Genomic DNA, 8283 nt, shown 5'->3' on the forward strand with positions numbered 1-8283 from the left:
AATAGACCTATTTTTGTTATCAGCTCGTATGCAAGATAGAGTAAGAAAAACAGAATATAAAGCTAGAATACTATCGGACCATTCACCCTTAATATTGACAGTAAAGTTAGAAGACATCCCTCCAAGAAAGTATAGATGGAGATTAAACCCCATGTTACTTAAAAGGCAGGATTTTAGAGAATTTATTGAAAAACAAATAAAAATGTATTTTGAAATAAATACGGAATCAGTGGAAGATAAGTTTATACTATGGGATGCAATGAAAGCATTCATTAAAGGGCAAATAATAAGTTATGTAACCAAGATGAAGAAGGACTATAATCAGGAAACAGAGCAGTTGGAAAGGGAAATAGTAAATATAGAAAAAGAATTTGCAATGAAGGAAGATACAACTAAAAGAAGAGAATTGGCGGATAAAAAAATAAAATATGAAACACTACAAACGTATAAGGTGGAGAAGAATATAATGAAGACAAAACAGAAATATTATGAACTAGGTGAAAAAACGCACAAAATCCTAGCATGGCAGCTTAAGACAGAACAAGCTAAGAAAATGGTATTGGCATCAAGGAAAAAAGACAAACAAATTACATATAATCCAAAAGAAATTAAGGAAAACTTTAGAGAATTCTATGAACAATTATACCGAACTGAAAACAAAGGGAAAGAAGGGAAAATAGATGAATTTCTCACTAAAATTGAACTACCAAAACTACAAATAGAGGAACAAAATAAATTAACAGAGCCATTTGGAATAGTAGAAATACAAGAGATAATAAAAAAATTATCAAATAATAAGACACCAGGAGAGGATGGATTCCCAATAGAATTCTACAAAACATTTAAAGACTTATTAATTCCGCCCCTCCTGGAAGTAATCAACCAGATTGATAAAACACAAAGCTTACCAGATTCATGTAAAACAGCAATAATTACAGTAATACTAAAGCAAGGGAAAGATCCACTCTCACCAGCGTCATATAGACCAATATCTTTACTTAACACAGATTATAAGATAATAGCTAAACTATTAGCAAACAGATTAGCAGAGCATGTACCGAAAATGGTAAATCTAGACCAAACTGGATTTATCAAAAAAAGACGCACAACAGACAATATTTGTAAATTTATTAACTTAATTCATGCAGTAGAAGGGAATAAAGCACCTACAGTAGCAGTTGCTTTAGACGCAGAGAAGGCCTTTGACAGAGTAGAATGGAAATATTTGTTCAAAGTATTGCAAAAATTCAGTTTACCGGAGAAGTATATTAATTGGATTAAAGCATTATATAAGGGACCGTTAGCAAAAGTGACAGTAAATGGACATGTATCAAAGCAATTTAATTTAAGCAGGTCAACACGGCAGGGATGCCCACTATCACCTTTATTGTTTGCGTTAGCTATAGAACCACTAGCAGAATTGATAAGAACAGATAATAATATAAAAGGAATAAAAATAAAAGACAAGGAATATAAAATCAGTTTATTTGCAGATGATGTTATAGTGTACTTAATAGAACCAGAACTATCAATAAAAGAATTATATAAGAAATTGAAGGAATATGGAGAAGTGTCGGGTTACAAGATAAACGTAAATAAAAGTGAAGCAATGCCTATGAATAATGCGGATTTCTCAAAATTTAAGAAGGAATCACCATTTAGATGGCAAATGCAAGCAATAAGATACCTAGGTGTACAAATAAAGAAAAATCTCGGCCAACTATATGAACTCAATTATTATCCACTAATGAAAAAATTACAGGACGATTTAGAGCATTGGAAAGATTTACCACTAACACTAATAGGAAGGATAAACTGTATTAAAATGAACATTTTTCCCAGGATATTATACTTATTTCAGGCATTGCCAATACAACTGACAGAGAAATTCTTCAAGGAGTTAAAGAAAATAATAAGGAAATTTTTATGGAGAGGGGGGAAACCGAGGATAGCACTAGATAAATTAACTGAATGGTATAAACAAGGAGGCTTACAACTGCCAAATTTTTAAAAATTATTATAGAGCCGTACAATTAAGATACCTATCAGATTTTTATCAAACAAGGGAAAAGCCAGATTGGACGAGATTAGAATTAGATAAAATAGGGGAAAAGATACCTGAACACATATTATTTTAATGGGATGAAAAATTGGTACAACATAGAAGTTCTCCAGTATTACATCATCTCCTCAATATTTGGAAGAAGATTCATGTAGAAAGAAATAAAACAAATGATCAATTACCAAAACTAATATTGACGCAAAACAAGTTACTCCCTTTTACAATAGATAACCTTTCCTTTAGAGAATGGAAAAAAAAGGGATTAAAAGAATAGAAAATTGTTTTTCAGGAAATAGATTCTTATCCTTTGAACAAATGAAAGATAAGTACAATATAACTCAAGATACAGTGTTGGCATATTACCAATTGAGATCCTACTTGAAGGATAAATTAGGAAGCAGCTTGAGTTTGCCAGAGGGAAGTAACTTTGAATATGTGATTACAGATACAATGTTAATCAAAAGATTTATAACAAATATGTATATTAAACTGCAAGAAAAGGAGAATGAGGAAACAAATGGTAAAACTAAACAAAAATGGGAACAAGATTTAAATATAAAGATAAAAAAGGAAACATGGGAGAAGTTATGCTCCGGAACGATGAGAAATACAATAAATACGAGGTTACGTATGATACAATATAACTGGATACACAGGCTATACATTACACCTCAAAAGTTAAATAAATGGGACCCAACAGTATCTGATAGATGTTTTCGATGTAAAAAAGAAATGGGAACAACAATTCATGCAATCTGGACATGTGAGAAAGTAAAAAAATTTTGGGAAGATCTAAATCAGATATTAAATAAAATAACAGAAAACAATATACCAAAGAATCCAGAGATCTTCCTCCTAAGTAACATAAAAAACAAAGAATTTGGAATTGATTTGGAGGATGCACAAAAAAGATTTGTTAAGATAGCTCTAGCCGTAACAAAAAAATGTATTATGTTAACCTGGAAGATAATTTGAAAATACAACAATGGTATATAGAAATGAATAAATGTATTCCATTGGAAAAAATAACATATAGTTTAAGAAATAATATTGAAATATTTGAACAAATTTGGGAGCCTTACATTAAATACAATAGCGAAAACCTACCGGGGACAGTCATTACCTAAGTTAACGGAAGGAAAAGGAAATGAAAAGAATGGACTCAGTAGAATTTCTGGTGTATTTTTATTGAATGACAACATTGTCTGACTGGTTTAATGTATCCTAGAATGTGTACCTTAAATGGACGGGAGGGGGGAGGTAGGGAGGGTGGGATGGGAGGAGGGAGGGGGGGGAGAAAATGGCACTGTATATGTGTGAAAAGTAAAAAGTGTGTACCATGGTTAATGTGATTTATGGTGTGAAAAATAAAAAATTAAATAAAAATTTTTTTGTTACTTTTATAGAGTAGAGGCCCCGCTATCAATTTTCTAATTGGGCCCCGCAATTCCTACCACCAGCCCTGGTTAAGTTAATAGGAATAAGTTAAAGTTTGATCTTGTTTTTATGTTTAAAGAAAATTAAAAGCAACTTTTGTTTAAGTAACCATTTGTCTTAGTGAATTTCTATTGTTGCTGGGTTTTGGGGTCCTCTAGACAATAACAACTTTAGAAAGAAATTTAAATTGAATGTGTCATCATTCAACACATAATTATTGTTTAGCTTATTTCTAACAATTAATTTGTTCATTAATTGTGCTATTCCTAAATCTATTTGTTTGTGATCAGATACTTTTTATTGTATTAAAACAGAAATATAATATTACACAAAATTGCCTTTGGTCTGGACAAAGATGCACAATTAGTATTGCCTGGCACCATTTAAAGACAGAGAAAAAGAAGCAAAAGAGAGAGCCCTCAGAGTCACTGCGGGTCCATGAATTCTCCACCAGCACTCCTGTGGCCTCTGCAGCCACACAAGATTCCAGTTCAGTTCAAACCATTGGCAATCTGAGCCCAGATGCAAACCTCTGACACGATGAGGATGGCTTCAGTGCCCAGGGCCCTTTGGGAGCCGCACATGCCTTCAGCACCCTCTCGAATCCCAGATCTAATACCCTCTACTCATGAACTCCAGTAGCCCACAGCCTGGTGTGAGTCCTTTGACCTTAAATTGCAAGCAGCCCGCAGCCTGTGTGGGTTCTTCACCCGCATATTGCCAACAGCACGCCGCCTGTATATATATCCTTCAGCTGCAGAGCCCCTCACTGGATCTAACACCATGGTATCCATCCTTAGGTCATCTCTTCTGCTTCTCCTTCTCAACAAGGGGCGTTCTCCCCGTTACTGGTACCCTGCACCAGTCTGCTGATCCCCCTGAAGTCTATAACCCCTCGTGGCTGCTGCCGAACACAGGCGCTGCCTTCTTGGACCCAGACCTCCCAGTTGCTGGATTTTAAATAGAACACTGTTGGCTCCTTTCATATGCAATTTAAAGCCTGTGTGGAGCCGTTGCCAGTGGGACACTGCAGGGTTATGCTGCATCTCCGCTCCCTACCCTCCTCGGGTCTGCATCAGCGACAGCACGGCCAATACAGCAGCCCCATCTTTTTTGGTGGTCAGAGTGACAGATGTGAATATTGAAGGTAAATATTGCAGATCGGCTGTGAGAATGCAATATGAATCAGATCTTTTAGTACTGTGCCCTGGGGGGTGGGGAGAGAGAGCAACTCTGCAAAACTAGGGGTCTTCATACGCAAAAGGTGCGTAATCACCTGCTTAAATTTTAAAGAAAAGGCAAATTTATCTTTTATGCTGATGACCAAAAATGCAGATCACACGGTGCTTTTATGCAGAGATGAATCACAAGCCTGCTTTCAAAGCTGAAGGAGGCGGGGTGATAAGAGCAGTAGCACCGTCTGCCACCGTGATGTGAAACATCTGCGCCAGGAAGGGAAAGCGGCCTATACTGAAAATGGCGACAGAAGAGCAGGTACGATTGCTAGTGGAGATCTGTGCATGCAGTCTTAGGATTCAGGCAGATCTCCTGTGCATCGTCATCGCCTTTTTTGACCATACGAGTTCTTTAAAATTTGCAGTCCTGGGTCGTGGGCTGACGGCATCATCAGCCCTGCCCTTTGAAGCAGCATTCAACAGCAATCCTTTTACAGAGGAGGTGGAGTGACGTCACTCCACTTCTGAGCCTCCCCTCCCGGGCAAATGGAAGATGGAGTGAGCTTGACCAGTCAATCCTCCTTCTGACCTTTTATGGAGGTAAGTGAAGTGATTTAAAGACAGAATAACTGTCTTTACAATCACTTTTTTTCCCCCCACTATAAACCAGCAGGGAGACAATGGAACTTGAACAGTCTTCTACAGGATCAGTGGGGGCTCAAAAACAGGGGGATGGAAATCCAATATGCAAAATTGAGAGGAGTATTGAGACATGTAGGAAGCAGTAGAATGCAAAATTCCCCAAAAATGTAAAGAAAAGCAGTTAGGGTATGGTTATACTGTACAGTATCAGTTCCTGTCTACAAATATATCTTTTATATACAATTTCTGGATCAAATTCTTCATAATCTTCAAATATCCATGTTTTGGAATTTGGAATTGTCAATTTAGGCAGTTAATTTGTTCCATGGCTGTAACAGTAATGTCACCAAAACCTGAATCAAGAAAATTCTGCCTCTTCTCGGGTGCAAAATTGTCTGACTTCATCCCTAACATCGAAGTACTCGAGATGGCAGAGGCTGACAGCATCGAATCCACGCTGCTGAAGATCCAACTGCGCTGGGTAGGTCACGTCTCCAGAATGGAGGACCATCGCCTTCCCAAGATCGTGTTATATGGCGAGCTCTCCACTGGCCACCGTGACAGAGGTGCACCAAAGAAGAGGTACAAGGACTGCCTAAAGAAATCTCTTGGTGCCTGCCACATTGACCACCGCCAGTGGGCTGATATCGCCTCAAACCGTGCATCTTGGCGCCTCACAGTTCGGCGGGCAGCAACCTCCTTTGAAGAAGACCGCAGAGCCCACCTCACTGACAAAAGACAAAGGAGGAAAAATCCAACACCCAGCCCCAACCAACCAATTTTCCCCTGCAACCGCTGCAACCGTGTCTGCCTGTCCCGCATTGGACTTGTCAGCCACAAACGAGCCTGCAGCTGACGTGGACATTTACCCCTCCATAAATCTTCGTCCGCGAAGCCAAGCCAAAGAAAGAAAGGATCAGTGGTGAACATTTTAGATCATTCACAGAAAGGAGTGTAAGTCAGAGAGATCACAAGAACAGGCTAGACGCTGACTGGGAAAGTGGGAAATGGAATTAACAGCCTTGATATGAAAACAGGGGGAAACAAAGAGAATTGTGGAAAAAAAGTAAAGCAAGGAAAAAGACATAGATAATCACATTCCACTTTCCTATTCACTCACCTACTCAAAAAACATTTGCCTATGCAACACAGGTATGGTGCTAACCACGTAGCTTGAATTCCCTGGAACAAGAGTAGACAGCAATGAAGGTTTGGCCCTCTTCCTGCACTCCAACAACAATGAAATAGCTAAAAGACATTGCTCAGTCTGGAGTGAACTGAGGGAACTGGAGTGAATTCCAGGGAATTCAATGCAAACACTCAGTGGTGAGTTCAAGGGCTGCAAAGTGAGTGCATTATCATTCTTTTTAGACAGTCCACCAGTTGAATGTTAGGTCATGACACCTCAATGAATCATCAGATGAATTACTAACTAAATAAAAAGAGCCTGCAAATAAGTGAAGTTTGAAAGGATTGAGGTGTTCCAGTGCATGAATTACAGAATGTTCTGTAACTTTCCCAAATAGGCCTTTCACTTATACATACACTGGACTTATTTACTGCATCCGGTGCTCCCTTTGTGGCATTGGTCTTTTCGACCATCAACCTAAAGTCAGCATATAATAAGCTACCCATCCACCCAGAGTGCTGCCAATACAGCGTTCAAGGCAGATTGCCACCTGTACCACTTCCTGCGGGTCCCCTTTGGCGTCACGAGTGGCGTCTTGGTCTTCCAGCGGGAGATGGACTGTATGGTGGATCAGTATGAGTTGCGGGCCACTTTTCCATACCTTGATAATGACCTGCTGAACCATGATGCTAACCTCCAAAGATTTCTCGAGACAGCCATACTCCTTAATCAGACATTCATCAAGGCCAAGTGCATGTTCCGCACAACTCGCCTAGCCATCCTTGGCTATGTCGTGGAGAATGGCGTCATCGGCCCGGACCCAGATGGCATGCGACCACTCTTGGAGCTTCCCCTCTCACACAGCCTCAAGGTCCTGAAGATGTGCCTTCTCCTATTATGCTCAATGGGTCCCCAATCATGTAGACAAGGCCCGCCCCCTTATCAAAGATACGTCCATCCCCCAGCAGATGAGGTTCATGCAGCTTTCGACCGCATCAAGTCCGACATTGCCAAGGCCACAATACATGCTATGGATGAATCTACTACTTTTTAGGTGGAAAGTGTTGCGTCAGACTTTGACCTGGCAGCCACCCTTAATCAGGCTGGCAGGTCCATCGCATTTTATTCATGCATCCTGCAGGGCCATGAGATTCGACACTTCTCAGTCAAAAAAGAGGCCCAAGCTGTTGTCAAGGCAGTGCAGCACTGGTACAATTACCTGGTTGATAAGAGATTTACCCTGCTGACTGATCAGGGTAGTCATGTTCATGTTCAACAATCAGCAGGGGGAAAAAAAAATCAAAAACAATAAAATACTGTGGTGGAGAATAGAATTATCCACCTATAACTATGATATCCTGTAGGAGCCGTGGAAACTTAACAAGCCACCAGACGCCCAGATCGACCAACTGCAAAACCTCCATAATGATCTGTCACCCCAGAGTCACCAGGTTCTTTCACTTTGTTAAAGCACACAACCTGCAGTACTCCATTGATGAGATCAGGACCATGTCAAAGAACTGCCAGGTCAGCACTGAGTGCAAGCCTCATTTCCACTGGTCAGACAGGGCACAACTTATTAAAGCCACTTGCCCCTTCGAGCAACTCAGAGTCAATTTTAAAGGCCCCCTGCCCTCCACCAACCGTAACATATACTTCCTAAACATCATCAACGAATATTCACGTTTTCCATTTGCCATCCCCTGCTCAGACATGACCACTGCCACAGTCAGCAAGGCCCTGCATAACCTCTTCACTCTATTGAGCTTTTCCAGTTATATCCACAGTGACCGGGGTCTTCCTTTATGAGTGACGAGCTGTCCCTGTTGGGTAGAGGA

General features: G+C 39.9%; 1 protein-coding gene across 7 annotated transcripts in view; it reads right to left on the minus strand.

Moving 5' to 3' along the window:
- Positions 1–6583, minus strand: part of LOC138760590 (uncharacterized) — a 33409-nt gene extending 26826 nt beyond the window's left edge. For all 7 annotated transcript variants that reach the window (XR_011355724.1, XR_011355723.1, XR_011355722.1 and 4 more), the window contains exon 1: positions 6437–6583. The gene's annotated coding sequence lies outside the window, so the exon portion shown is untranslated. The remainder of the gene's footprint in view (positions 1–6436) is intronic.
- Positions 6584–8283: the final 1700 nt, after the last annotated feature.

The sequence above is a fragment of the Narcine bancroftii genome, chromosome 4 (assembly GCF_036971445.1).
Source record: "Narcine bancroftii isolate sNarBan1 chromosome 4, sNarBan1.hap1, whole genome shotgun sequence".
NCBI lineage: Eukaryota > Metazoa > Chordata > Chondrichthyes > Torpediniformes > Narcinidae > Narcine > Narcine bancroftii.